Source organism: Vulpes lagopus, chromosome 9 (assembly GCF_018345385.1).
Source record: "Vulpes lagopus strain Blue_001 chromosome 9, ASM1834538v1, whole genome shotgun sequence".
Lineage (NCBI taxonomy): Eukaryota > Metazoa > Chordata > Mammalia > Carnivora > Canidae > Vulpes > Vulpes lagopus.
The window spans coordinates 46270103-46284416 of record NC_054832.1 but is presented as its reverse complement, the minus strand read 5'-3'; the positions used below and the strand labels follow the sequence as shown (position 1 = coordinate 46284416).

The 14314-nt window shown below is 36.9% G+C and overlaps 1 protein-coding gene across 1 annotated transcript in view; it reads right to left on the bottom strand.

The window, feature by feature from the left end:
- MMP16 (matrix metallopeptidase 16) overlaps positions 1-14314 on the bottom strand; it is a 293094-nt gene that overhangs the window by 150528 nt on the left and 128252 nt on the right. The window lies entirely within an intron of this gene.

Genomic DNA, 14314 nt, shown 5'->3' with positions numbered 1-14314 from the left:
CTCTCTTTAAGGATCTTACGATTTTTATTCTCCTCTTCCCCAAAGAAGGGAGATCTGTGTGGAAAGTGATAGATGTCAGAGTTGAGCTCACATCCCAATCATGAATATAACAATAATTCAGTCATTTCAGGTCAGATTTTTAAAGTAACCTAAAACTCAGGGTATGTGGGGAAAATAATTTTCATCAGAGAGCAGATGCTTTCCAGTTCTACAATTCTATGCATTCATTTTAAATGCATAATCATATGTTCAGCTCATAGCCTATCCTTCAGTCCCATACCTCAATCTTCCAGTGGGGCACAAAGATTTCTTGCAGTGCAGTGAACTGCCTGTCAAATTGAGAAAGGCCAAATAATTCCTCCTGTCTCACAGAATAGAAGCTGCGCTATTTAATGGAAGGAACTCACCAGTGTGTATTTCCCTCCCCACCTGGGTCGATTCATCATATAACTGATGACCCTGTGAAACTACAGCTTTTCCTCAATCCCTGATATACTTCCATTATGACCTGACAGCTCAAACACAGGAGACCTATTTTCTCAGCGAAAATAAACAGTAATTTTATTAAGCTAAATTTCAGCAAATGAAATGTATATTAAATAGACCAAAAGTCTTAACATGTGATAAAACCAGGTGGACTCATTTGTAGTATTTCCAAGAAAATGATGCCCCCAAAAGTTCAGTACTCTAAGCACAAACCTTCGAAAATAAAATAAAACATTTATTCTAAAACTATTTAAGGGATCAACAATGTATCACTGTCAGGGAGGTTTTTTTGTCGAAACTCCATCTAGTAAACTCATCTACCACACAGTGAAAACATGCCAAGACACTCCTCTCATCTAATCTGTAATGAATAGGCTTCCAGGGAAGACACATATATTCAGTTACCTAGTCAACAGTGGTGCAGTCTGAAATAGATTCCATTTGTTTTCTGAATGAAGAAGAAAAGATTTCACTGGCAATGTATTATTTACTAGAAAATTCAATACCTATTGTAATGCAATTTCCCTCAAATTAGAAGATTTCATCTTGATTTTTAACGTTATACATGCACTAGTATTCTGAAATTGAACTCTTTTTTTCCATAACACTTTGTTTGCATTTATTTCTAACTTGTTAGAGAGCTGACTTGTTGCTAGGTTACTCATGGGTGCTAAGCTACTGGCAACCACGTTTAAGGTGACAGCAAAGAGGAAACTGTTAATAATAAACCCTGTGATTTATATACAAATAGAATGACTATGAAAATATATAAATTCTAAATGGATAATGAAAAAATAGCATGTTGCAAAAATACATATTGATTTATGCCTTACCCTTTCAAACAAATGAGCTGGAATAATAAAAAAAATTAAATTGTGACTTTTCTTCAGGTTCTCTTTTATATTATGTCACTTATCTGAAAGTCAGTTTTCTAAAAGATTGAGAAGTGAACAATTCTTTTTAACTGTGAAAAGCTACGGGACCTACCATTTTATAGTCAAAGTTTGTTATTCATCAGATAACTGTCATTGAGATTATGGGTCACCTTGAGTTTACCATTCTTCATATCATTGTTATTTGTTAACCAAGAAATCTCAGACATCATGAAAAATTGACCAGGGATAACTCGCAATGGAAACTTGCAACGCATCTTCCCACAAAACAGTGGAAAATCAAGGATATCGGTGTCAGGTTAGAGTATGAAACTCGCAAGCCGTCAATAACATTTCTTATTAAAACAAAACCGCTGTGGACAATGGTACTCTAGATGGATATAAAAAACAAGTAACTATACCTACAGTGGCCTAAAGCATTAATTGGATCCATAGGGCTTCTTTATATCCAATACTCATTATGGAAACTGCAGGGAAAAATAAATAATTGCTTAAATATCTTTTCATCACTGAGAGAGCATAGTCTCTTGAGTTTGTTTTTGTCTTCTATTATTTCCTTTAGGCTGTTGACACCACAGAATTCTGAGAGTGATCATTTTTGGTATGATGGAGAAAAGAAATCTGTACCCAACAGCCCTACGTAAGATTCTAATGCTTCTTGGAGGAGACGAAGTCGGTCAACATGGTGAGGTAAAACTGACCAAATACAAGGTGGATGTACACTCCGTATCAATGGTAGACAAATCACTATTGCCCAAAATATCTAGGGCTTTGTAAATGCTGACTCTTGAGGTCACCAATGAATGAATATCAGGTATAAACAGTGTAGATCAGATTCAAACACTGGCCCATAATCATCATAGAAGTCTAGGAAACTCTGGTATAAGTAACCTTATTCTATTTCTATAGAACAAAACCCTTATATAAATAGAGCAAGGTGGGTGGCCTTAGCACTGTGTCAATCTAGAATAGTAAAAAGGAAATTTTAAAAATTGAAATATGACAGAAGCAACAGAGAAAACCTTTGTTTTCTATTAAATTACAATCTTTAATATCTTACTTGATAGCAAATGAAGTTAAATATACAAAACAATATTTGAAGGTATACCTTATTCCTTAAAGACCACACCATAGACTTCATCTTCAAACATTGTCATTTGAAATATATCTATGTCTTAAATTTTATTTTGAAAATACTATTCTCCTGGGTGACAGCAAATACATTTGCCTTCTGAGATTGTTTGTCTCTTGATGTTTTTTTTTTCAGTGCTCTCAAATGCACCTGATGGATGGATAGGTAAGGAATTAACTTCCTCACACAGGCATTCAGGGGAAATAATGTTGAATTTGCAGGTCTGATGTGAAGATTGAGTATACACAGGGTCACCAGCAAATTTTTTGCTCGATCCATCATATGATTATTTTATGCATGCTAATCATTCTGAGTTCTCAAAATTGTTCCTGCTCAGGTTAAGACTTGTCCCTGAAAAGAAAACCATAGCTGGGGGAATCACAATGCCAGATTTCAGGTTGTACTACAAAGCTGTGGTCATCAAGACAGAGTGGTATTGGCACAAAAACAGACACATAGATCAATGGAACAGAACAGAGAATCCAGAAGTGGACCCTCAACTTTATGGTCAACTAATATTCAATAAAGGAGGAAAGACTATCCACTGGAAGAAAGACAGTCTGTCTCTTCAATAAATGGTGCTGGGAAAATTGGACAGCCACATGCAGAAGAATGAAACTAGACCACTTTCTTGCACCATACACAAAGATAAACTCAAAATGGATGAAAGATCTAAATGTGAGTCAAGAATCCATCAAAATCCTAGAGGAGAACACAGGCAACACCCTTTTTGAACTTGGCCACAGTAACTTCTTGCAAGATACATCCACGAAGGCAAAAGAAACAAAAGCAAAAATGAACTATTGGGACTTCATCAAGATAAGAAGCTTTTGCACAGCAAAGGATACAGTCAACAAAACTAAAAGACAACCTACAGAATGGGAGAAGATATTTGCAAATGACGTATCAGATAAAGGGCTAATATCCAAGATCTATAAAGAACATATTAAACTCAACAGCAAAGAAACAAACAATCCAGTCATGAAATGGGCAAAAGACATGAACAGAAATCTCACAGAGGAAGACATAGACATGGCCAACAAGCACACGAGAAAATGCTCCACATCACTTGCCATCAGGGAAATACAAATCAAAACCACAATGAGATACCACCTCACACCAGTGAGAATGAGGAAAATTAACAAGGCAGGAAACCACAAATGTTGGAGAGGATGTGGAGAAAGGGGGACCCTCTTACACTGTTGGTGGGAATGTGAACTGGTGCAGCCACTCTGGAAAACTGTGTGGAGGTTCCTCAAAGAGTTAAAAATAGACCTACCCTACGACCCAGCAATTGCCCTGCCGGGGATTTACCTCAAAGATACAGATGCAGTGAAACTCCAGGACACCTGCACCCCGATGTTTATAGCAGCAATGTCCACAATCGCCCAACTGTGGAAAGAGCCTCAGTGTCCATTGAAAGATGAATGGATAAAGATGTGGTTTATATATACAATGGAATATTACGCAGCCATTAGAAACGACGAATACCCACCATTTGCTTCAACGTGGATGGAACTGGAGGGTATTATGCTGAGTGAAATAAGGCAATCGGAGGACAAGCATTGTATGGTCTCATTCATTTGGGGAATATAAAGGGTGGTGAAGGGGAATTAAGGGGAAAGGAGAAGGAATGGGTGGGAAATGTCAGAAGGGGAGACAGAACATGGGAGACTCCTAACTCTGGGAAATGGACTGGGGGTGGTGGAGGAGGAGGTGGGTGGGGGATGGGGGTGACTGGGTGACGGGCACTGGAGGGATGAGCACTGGGTGTTGGTCTGTATGTTGACAGGTTGAACGCCAATAAAAAAATAAAAATAAATAAATAAATAAATAAATAAATAAATAAAGACTTGTCACTGGAATGGGGCAACACTGAAATGCAGGTGAGATGTAAGTAATCAGAGTCGTGAGGATAGACAACTTGTTTTTCTTTTGTTTTCTTTGTTTTGCCTTATTTTGCTTACTGGATTGACACACGCATTTGAGAACACTGGATACTATCAAGAAACAAGTCTCTTTGGAGGCAAAACTTGACTCCATGTACTGTCTGTGGGTTAGCCTGTGTCATTATCATGAGAACAGGCCCCCACAGAACCTCAAATGCAGCAACAAAGTCTCTAACCTTGAATTACCTTCCCTGTGTTATTAACATATTCAAATTATCTTCCTATCTTGGAGACAAAACCAATTTCCTGCACTTAGTGATTATTCAAATGGAGGAACAACCAGAAGAGTGCTGTTCTCTGCAGAGCCAGAAGACTTACCAAGCAATAAAAGGGAAACATTTAAATATTAAATTCTGTGCCAACAGAATATGAAACAGATAGTGCCTTTACCAGACTGTATAGGATAAAAAAGGAGTGGCAGGCATGCAAAGTTTTATTAAATTCCTTAAGAAAGAATATCTTTGTCACTAATATTTCATGTAACCATATGGGGGAAACCTATATTAATCGACTCAGCTATCCACACCCATATATCAGTGCAGTATCCGGAAAGATGGTTATCAACAACAAAAAGGAGACAGTAGCAGTTCTCATAGCTAACAGTAAATAGAAACAGAGGATTTTTTAGAATACATATATATTATTTAGTTTCTCAGACCAGTTAAAATCTAGAGGAGTAAATTTTCCTCCAGTTGTCAAAGCTAATAAGTGTATCAATGACCTCATATAAAATGAAGTTACTCCTATTCATTTACTCAGTGCAAGAACCAGATTAAGATTCCACCACTGGCAGGATCCAACATATGGAGTGAACATCTTGAAATGATGCTGAGATATTTTTTCCAAAGAGAATTTAAATAAACTAGTGAATTTATTAGGACAGGTAGGGATATATTTTAGAAATTAGGGAAATTACTGAAGGTGAAGAGAAAGGAGGTAGGGTTTGGAATTTTATTTAACTTGAAAAATCACTTTGCCAGACCACAATGTCTATTTGTGACTAAGCCAGTTATTTCAGGTATAGCTCATTTCAGCTAATGTGTGGTATGGCCAAATGCAAAGTCCACATGATGTAGTTTTAGAATATAGGTGAGGTTTGGTGGGGTGAGGTCTGGAGTTAATGACAAAGAAAGAATTCTTGAGTCGTCTTTGGTGTAAAATGGTGGTTTTATTAAAGTACAGGGACGGGATCCGTGGGCAGAAAGAGCTGCTGCTCTGGGACTGTAAGGGGTGACTGATTATATACCTGAGAGTTGGGGGAGGGAAGGAAAAGGGGGGTTTTCAAAAGAATTTTTGTATTCAGAAGACCTACAAGGTATTGGAGGCCTTGCCATTGTCAGGTTAAGGCTATTTTTCCCTCTAGTAAAGCATTAACATTAAGATGGTTGGGAGTTTCCTTCTGGAAGTTAGATTGGTAAGAATTTTTTTTTCTGGTAAATCACTAAAACATTTTGTAAACTGTTTTACAAAATGTAAACTGTTTGAATTATTGAATTCAAGCTATAGAACCATATAAACTCTGTAAATTAACGATAACTATTTGTTTTTTGTTTCTCTTAGCTCTAGGGCAGCCAAGAATGCCTGATAAATGTCACACTTACAATATGTGTGTGTATGTGTGTGTGTGTCTGGTGGGTGGGTCTTTGTGGGCTGTCAGCTTGTGCTTTGTCCTCAGTTAGCCTTCTGTTCCCTCATCCCATGTACCCAGTGATCAGATGATCAAATTACAGCAATCAATATGGAAGGAAAAGGGCAACGGTAACAGTTTTATTTATAGTATTTTATATTTATACAGTAACAATCACTTCAATTTACACAATTATATGATTTTTAAATTATTTTGGGATATGATTTTTTAAATTATTGAATTCATGTTAAATTTTAACATATTTGCTAACAAAAATGTTTAGTATGTAATAGTTAACATATATTCTGATACAATTAGCTGATTTTTTTGATAAATGGAAGGAAAGCATTTTTAATAGTTTTCAATTCTATGAAGTTGTTTTCCACTTTTAGGTATGAGACTTGTAAACATTATTTGTTAAATTCTGTTATTGACTAAAATTAACAACTAAAAAGTGTCCATCTCCTGTTTTGTGGTCTTACCCACAGAATTACCAAAGGCTTAAGGACATTTCCCCCTGAAATGGCACATATTTAATAGTTATAAGGAAGGGCAGAATTTAGGGGCCTTAAATTTTAGAAAATTTTTCTAGTTTGAAGAGTGGCTATAAATATGAATTATGACTACCTATTAACCAAAAAACTAAACTGATGTGGGAGTAGTCATTCAGCATTGGTCAAATTGAAAATTCATAGGATAAGTTAATGAGGCAGAAATTAGCCTTTCCGTTCATTCTAAATGGGTTCTAAATCACCATCCTTTCCCTACCATGAATGAATCAGTGTACAAAATTGCACACATAGAATTCAATCCCTTTAGAATTTTACTGTCTATTTAAGTGGCTTCTTAAGTGGAAATCAAACAGTGGAAGGACCAAAAGTTACACCACTGAACATCTTAGCAATCAAGAGACAATGCCATTTGGACAAGGAGATGGAAAACAGCTGGGTCATTAGTAAAAATTATGATGGTAATGATGACCATATTTTCCACCTTAACATGAAATTCTCTAATTTATGATAGAAACTAAAAACTTAGAATATAAAGGCTAGGGAGAGATTTTCCATTCTGCGTATGAGTGAACTGCCCTTTGTACTTCATAGCTATGGGAACAAATCCCCCCAAATAGTAATGGCTGAGCTCCAGTGATCAAACAAACAAAATACCCCCAGCAAATTAAAACAAAACAAAACAAAACAGTTGTTTTTAATTGGGATTCTATCATATGCTAGTCATTCTACCAGAAAGCTAGAGTACTGTGATTTACTGGTCTCCTTCCTTGTCTTTCATGGTTTTTCCTAAGTGTATTTTACGTTTTTAAAGATGGATATGGGGGCACCTGGGTGGCTCAATGGTTGAGCATTTGCTTTTGGCTAAGGTCAAGATGCCTAGGTCCTGGGATCCAGTCCCGCATCCGGCTTCCCAAAGGGGAGCCTGCTTCTCCCTCTGCCTAGGTCTCTGCACCCTTTCTCTGTTGTCTCATGAGTAAATGAATGGAATCTTAAAAAAAAAAAGATGGATATATAATGCGCATGTACATATGCATACACACTGACAAAACAAGACCAAAAAACCTCAAAAAGACAAAACTCAACCAACAATGAACAACAGCAGTGCCTTATATCATTTCACCATCCCCATTTTCTTAGGTGGACAGAAATAACAACTAAAAAAGTAACTACTTGTATTAATCACTAATATGATTGAAATCATGATGTTGAAATCATTGCACAAATCTAAATACAGTAAAATTCTCCTCAAATCTGTGCTTCTCTATCCTCATTGAAGGAAGCACTGGGCAACGTATCCTGTGAATTTTCTAAAAGCCATGTCCTTGAGCCTCAAGTCAGGTAGATGATCAACTCAACTTGCTCTGTTTGCTAGAGGCAGATTCAATCTCATCAACACCAAAAAATGATGAGGAGATTAATCTCAGGGTCTTCAACGTAGGACAAAATGTCCCCTTGGGACGTAGGCCCAAAGGCCACGACATTTTATGTAATGTGTTCATCCGCACATTCATGCGTGAATATGCCTATCTATAAAATAAGAAGAAATAAACTTCACTTTTATTTAATTGTTGAGATTGACACTGGAGCCCTCACCTGGACAGACATTTATTTGTTGCCTACATTCCATCAGGTGTTCTGAGGAAGGAGATAAAATTCCACAGTGTGGAGCGGTTTACAGAATCACCTTCAATAGTTAGTTTGATTCTAACACATTACAACCTACCACTATTTTTCTGTGACAGGTTAAATGGATTTATGGGTTATATATCACCTTAAAAATAGACATCACATAGAACTTTGTGATATGATGGAGGACGACCAAGAAAATATTTTGTACCATATGTACGTTTCCTGGTTATCTTATGAAAAAGTACTTTAAAGAGTTGTCAAACTTAAGTTATGCATTCCTTTTACAAAAAGACAACAGTGTTGTCCTTTTCTATAAAGGCAATTGGCGGGATCCCTGGGTGGCGCAGCAGTTTGGCGCCTGCCTTTGGCCCAGGGCGCGGTCCTGGAGACCCAGGATCGAATCCCACATCGGGCTCCCGGTGCATGGAGCCTGCTTCTCCCTCTGCCTGTGTCTCTGCCTCTCTCTCTCTCTCTCTCTGTGACTACCATAAATAAATAAAAATTAAAAAAAAAAATTAAAAAAAAAATAAAAATAAATAGTTAAAGGCAATTGGCTGCAAATAGTACATACTTTGAGGGTAATAGCTACTGTGAAGGTAAATGTGTCTCAAGATAAAAGTGATGTTTTAGCAATGTAGGTGAAAGAAACTATTTTTGAAAGAAAGATGTGCCATGTAGACAGTATGTCAAAAATGCATGTTTAGACATGTTACCATTATCACATGACTTTGTACTCCAAAAGGTATAAATACTTCACCTATTAAAACTCACTTAAGTGCAGCCTGGGTGGCTCAGCGGTTTAGTGCTGCCTTCAGCCAGGGTGTGATCCTGGAGACCTGGGATCGAGTCCCAAGTCGGGCTCCCTGCATGGAGCCTGCTTCTCCCTCTGCCTGTGTCTCTGCCCCTCTCTGCCCCCCTCTATCATTCTCTCTCTCTCTCTCTCTGTGTCTCTCATGAATAAATAAATAAAATATTTAAAAATAAATAAATAAATAAATAAATAAATAAATAAATAAATAAATAAAATAGAACTTACTTAAGACAACAACCACGACCACCACCTCTCTCTTATTTTCCTACTCTAAAATTCCAGCAATACGGGCATCTGGTTTCTCAGTCAGTTAAGTGTCTGATTCTTAATTTTGGCTTAGGTCATGATCTCTGGGTCGTGAGCTCCAACCCCACATGGAAATCCACGTTAGGCCTAGTGTCAGGCTCTGAGCAGGGGGGTGGACTCTGCTTAATATTCTCTCTCTCTCCCTCTGCCCCTCCCCTCTGGGTATACATTCTCACTCTCTAAAAAGAAATAAATATTAAAATAAAATAAAATAAAATAAAATAAAATAAAATAAAATAAAATAAAATAAAATAAAATAAATAAAATAAAATAAAAACAGAAAAAATAAAATAAAATTCCAGAGGGTGCCTCGGTGGCTCAGTTGGCTAAGTATCTGCCTTTACATGATCCCAGGATCCTGGGATAGGACCCACGTCAGGATCCCTGTTCAGCAGGGAGTCTGCTTTTCCCTCACCCTCTGTGCCTCCCATCCCCATCCCCACACTCCTCACACTCCCAGCCCTGCTCGTGCTCTCTCTCTCTCTCTCAAATAAATAAGATCTAAAAATAAAATAAAATAAAATAAAATAAAATAAAATAAAATAAAATAAAATAAAATAAAATAATTCCAGCAACAGAATTTTCTACCTGTAAAATAACCTGCCAAAAAGAATAATTTTAGTGGGATTTTAAGCCCATTTGTTGAAAATACAAAAATACAACATCTGATTAGTTTTCTGGAACAACTGACAGACATCACAGAAGATGGAAATGTCTGAATTTTACCAAAGAACTTTTGCATAATTGATGGACAGGATTATAAAATGTGGCTCCTGAGTTATAATCAGCTAATGATATAACTTTTCCAGTTGCATGTGTGTTTCCTTGTGAGATGGTGAGGTATCTTTTTTGGCCAAGGTAATTTTAAATGGGTCTTGAAACTGCTGCATTTCAAAGTGTTAAATCGATATTGTAGTGTAGTCAGCCACAGAATTTCCCAAGATAATAATTGATAGTCCTAATAGGAACAAAACAACATAAATACAATTAATAGATAAAACAAAAAATATTTTAGAATTTTATGTCATCCTTAACTCAACTTAATATTTCTATTTTGAGTATGTTTCATAACATATGCAATGCTTACCACATCTGTTCATGAATAGAATTATAGGGACACCTGGGTGGTTGAGCATCTGCCTTTGGCTCAGGGCGTGATCCCAGGGTCCTGGGATCAAATCCCTCATTGGGCTCCCTGCATGGAGCCTCCTTCTCCCTCTGCCTGTGTCTCTGCCTCTCTTTCTGTGTGTTTCTCATGAATAATTAAATAAAATCTTTTCAAAAAATGAATAGAATTATAAATAAGAGGATAAATGTTCAAAAAAATTGATCGATGGAGATTGGCTATCAAAAGTGTGGAGATCACTGGTCTGATAGAAAGTACTCAATTTTTTAAAATGAAGCTACTCCTTAAGTTCTCTCCAGTGTGATATACTTACTCTCCCTAAGGGATGAGAAGACAGTTTATCAATATCTATATATTATATTCTGACTGTGACAATTCCCAAGCTCTTCCTTCCTGTCATATGCTATTGAAGCTACTCAAGTCGCACAGAATAAATTCCTTAGAATGACTTCCAAGCCACTTGTGATTTCATCTTAAAGTATGCCTTCATTACTTTGTTCCATGGAATTCTTTGGTTACACTCAAATTTATGTCCCACTCTCAAGAGAGGTCCATAAGAGCGGCAACCATTCCTTTACTTAACCACGTACCCATGCGTTATCTTTCTCCCTTGTAAAACGTCTATGACTTACACGCTACTACTTCTGTTTTAAAAATGATAGAATACACCCCAGAACAATGAAATAACTTCCCCAAGGATGCACCAATATAGGAGGAGTGATCCGTATTCAGAGATCTGACCCATACCCACACCCGGCTCTCTCTGTTTTTGTAGACAGCCTCTTAGATGTGGAAAGACCCCACTATCTGTCTGGATCCTGGTAAATCCTGGGAGACCCATTCATATTTCAACACAAGAAGGCAGACTGTGTGAAAATACATCTACAGTAACTGAGAGTGCTCAGTTTTTATGCCACCGAACCATCCCATGTTACATCATGAAAGCACATCTGACAGTGGTGGCACACGCTCTGGGTCCAACACTCATGCCTACCTCCATTGGTTTAATTACCAATGCAAAACATGCTTGCACAATTTTATCTGCCCAGCCCAATTAATATTTTTATTTCCATGCCAGAATATTTCATTCATGGCCATTTCAATTTTACAGCTTAAAAAAAAAAACCCACAGAAACCCTCTTTGCCAGAGATGTGCCCTTTCTTCATTAATTCTTATGCAGCACTTTCTTATAGTAGCTTTAATGTTGTAGCTGGTCAACTGTATCTACACCTTCCTTGGTTATCCTTCTATTTATTATTATTATTATTATTGTTATTATTATTATTTGGTTATCTCTTCTAGATTTAGTCCCTCCAATGCCATCTATGTGCTGATGACAGACCAATTTAACCCTCTAACCCTGACCTTGCTCTAATGCCAGGACTGCTACCACACTGCTGTTTAAACCCCAAATACAGAATTATCTTTAAATTTGCTTTTTCCTCATTCCTATCTAATCCATCATCACTCCTTAGTCCCAACTTGACCTCAAACACAAAAGCTTATTTCTGCTGACACCCTTTTGTTGAGGGCACCATCATTTACGACCAAAAATTACAAGATTCTCCAGCTGGCCTCTGCGTTCATATTGCCACCTCTCTCTCCTTATCCAACTAGTTGTCTTTTTTTTTTAATTAAAAAAACACATAACCCAAAATTTATCATTTTAACCATTTTCAATTTAACAATTCAGTGGCATTAAGTACATTCACATTGTTATGAATCCATCACCACTTCCCATCTCCAGAATTTTCCATCATAATTCCTATATGCATTAAACAACATGCATTAAAATTCTATATACATTAAACAATAACTCCCCTTTACCCTCTTCTCCCAGTCCTTGGCAACCACTGTTCTACTTTCTATGAATTTAACTACCCTCGGTGACTCGTATAAGTGGGATCGTGCAGTATTCATCCTTTTGCACCTGATTTATTTCATCTAGGATGTTTTCAAGGTTCATCCATGTTACAACTTGTAATATGTGACATTTTTAAAGCTGAGTGGTATTACCCTGTATTTATATACACATTTTGTGTATATACATATTTTAAAGCTCAATATTACATTATATATATATATATATATATATATATATATACACACACACACACTCCCATTGATCCATCAAAATTTGAGCTGCTTCCATCTTTTTGGATATTATAAAGAATGCTGTTATAAACTCTGGTCTACAAATACCTTTTTAAATCCCTGCTGTCAGTTTTGGGGGGTATATATGTAGAAGTGGAGTTGCTGCATTTTACGGTAAAATCTACATACAACTTTGAGGGACTGCCTTACTGTTTTCCAGTGGCTTCACCATTTTACATTCCTACCAGTAGTGCACAAGGGAGTCCAATATCTCTTCTTCCTCACCAATACTTTTTATCTTCTGTGTTTTCTTTAAATTTGTTATTATTTTTGTTTTTTAGTGATATGAGTTATCTTTTTAAATGTAGATGAAGGAACTACATTCACTTGATTATAACCTTCAGTAGTTTCCCAGTGACTGAATGTAAAATTCAGATTCCTTACTGTGGCCTACAAGTCTATGCATAGTCATTGTCGAATCTTTAACCTCTTTTCATAGTACCCCCTTTTGATATTGCAGGAATATGGTCTTTTTTTTTTTTTTTCCCCTGGAACCAGTTAAATTCTTTCCTGCCTTGGGATACTGCATTTACCTTTCCCATGTATGAAACACAAAAACACATTTCTCCCCATCCTTTAAAATTTAGTTCAAATTAGAGTTCCTCAAAGAAACCTTCCCTGATGCCACTTTACCACTACCACCAACACCATGTAGCATCCTGGAAATCCTACACTGCACTTAACATGATCACTGCATGGTAGCTTTGTTTACTTATGTATTTGTTCTTTATCTTTATATATCTCATCCAACATGATAGGCACAATACTTAGAACAATTTTCTGAGCTGAAGTACAGGTATTACACAGGCTAGGTAAGTGGAGAACCCACTGGGTTAACCTGGTTAACCCACTGGTGGGTTAACTATCCAATTATTCATTCTCCCTTCACATATACAACTAGGCATTTCCAAATGTGCACAATTAAACCTCAGCTCATCGCATACATAGCAAAAGTTAGTAACTTCCAGTCACCTCAGAATCTTTCTACAAAATGGGAAACAAGGTAAAATATGAGTGACAGTTTGGGTCAATGTTAGGAAAGCACTTAGCAGTTTTTATCTTTGTCTTTTCAGATTCAACTTCCTTCCCTACACCTGCAGATAAAAATCAATGTGGAATTGTTTTTACTGTTTGAAAATTGCTTTCAGGAAAGTACTGACAGTCAATGCAAACAACACACCAAGAGCTTACATTTATTTAAGTCAGGTGCTGTGTTCATCTCCTTAAAACACTCACTCATATAATTATCACCACAAGCCTGTGAGGTGGGTATCATTATCTCATTTTACAGAAGAGGAAACAGCCTGAGAAGGGTTAATCAACATGCTCAGAGCCACAGATCAAGTAGGCGATATCCAGAGATATGTCTCAGTATGAATCTAAAATGGCTCTTGTTCTTAACAATTGCCAGGAAGCCAAGAAGAGTAAGTCCTTGATAAACTAGCCTTTATGATGTAAGATTAAGGATGACCCAAACTGGCCATTCTAGGTCAGAAATCAGCTGTCTTATTTCACATAACTGAATTTCATCTGTGGGCAGTGGGGCATTTTAGTGGAACACACACACAAAAAAACAAACAAACAAACAAAAAAAAAACAAAAGCCCAACCAACCAAACAAAAAACAACCCCAAAATAATACATAAATAAGAACTGAGGGGTGCCTGGATGGCTCAGTGGTGGAGCATC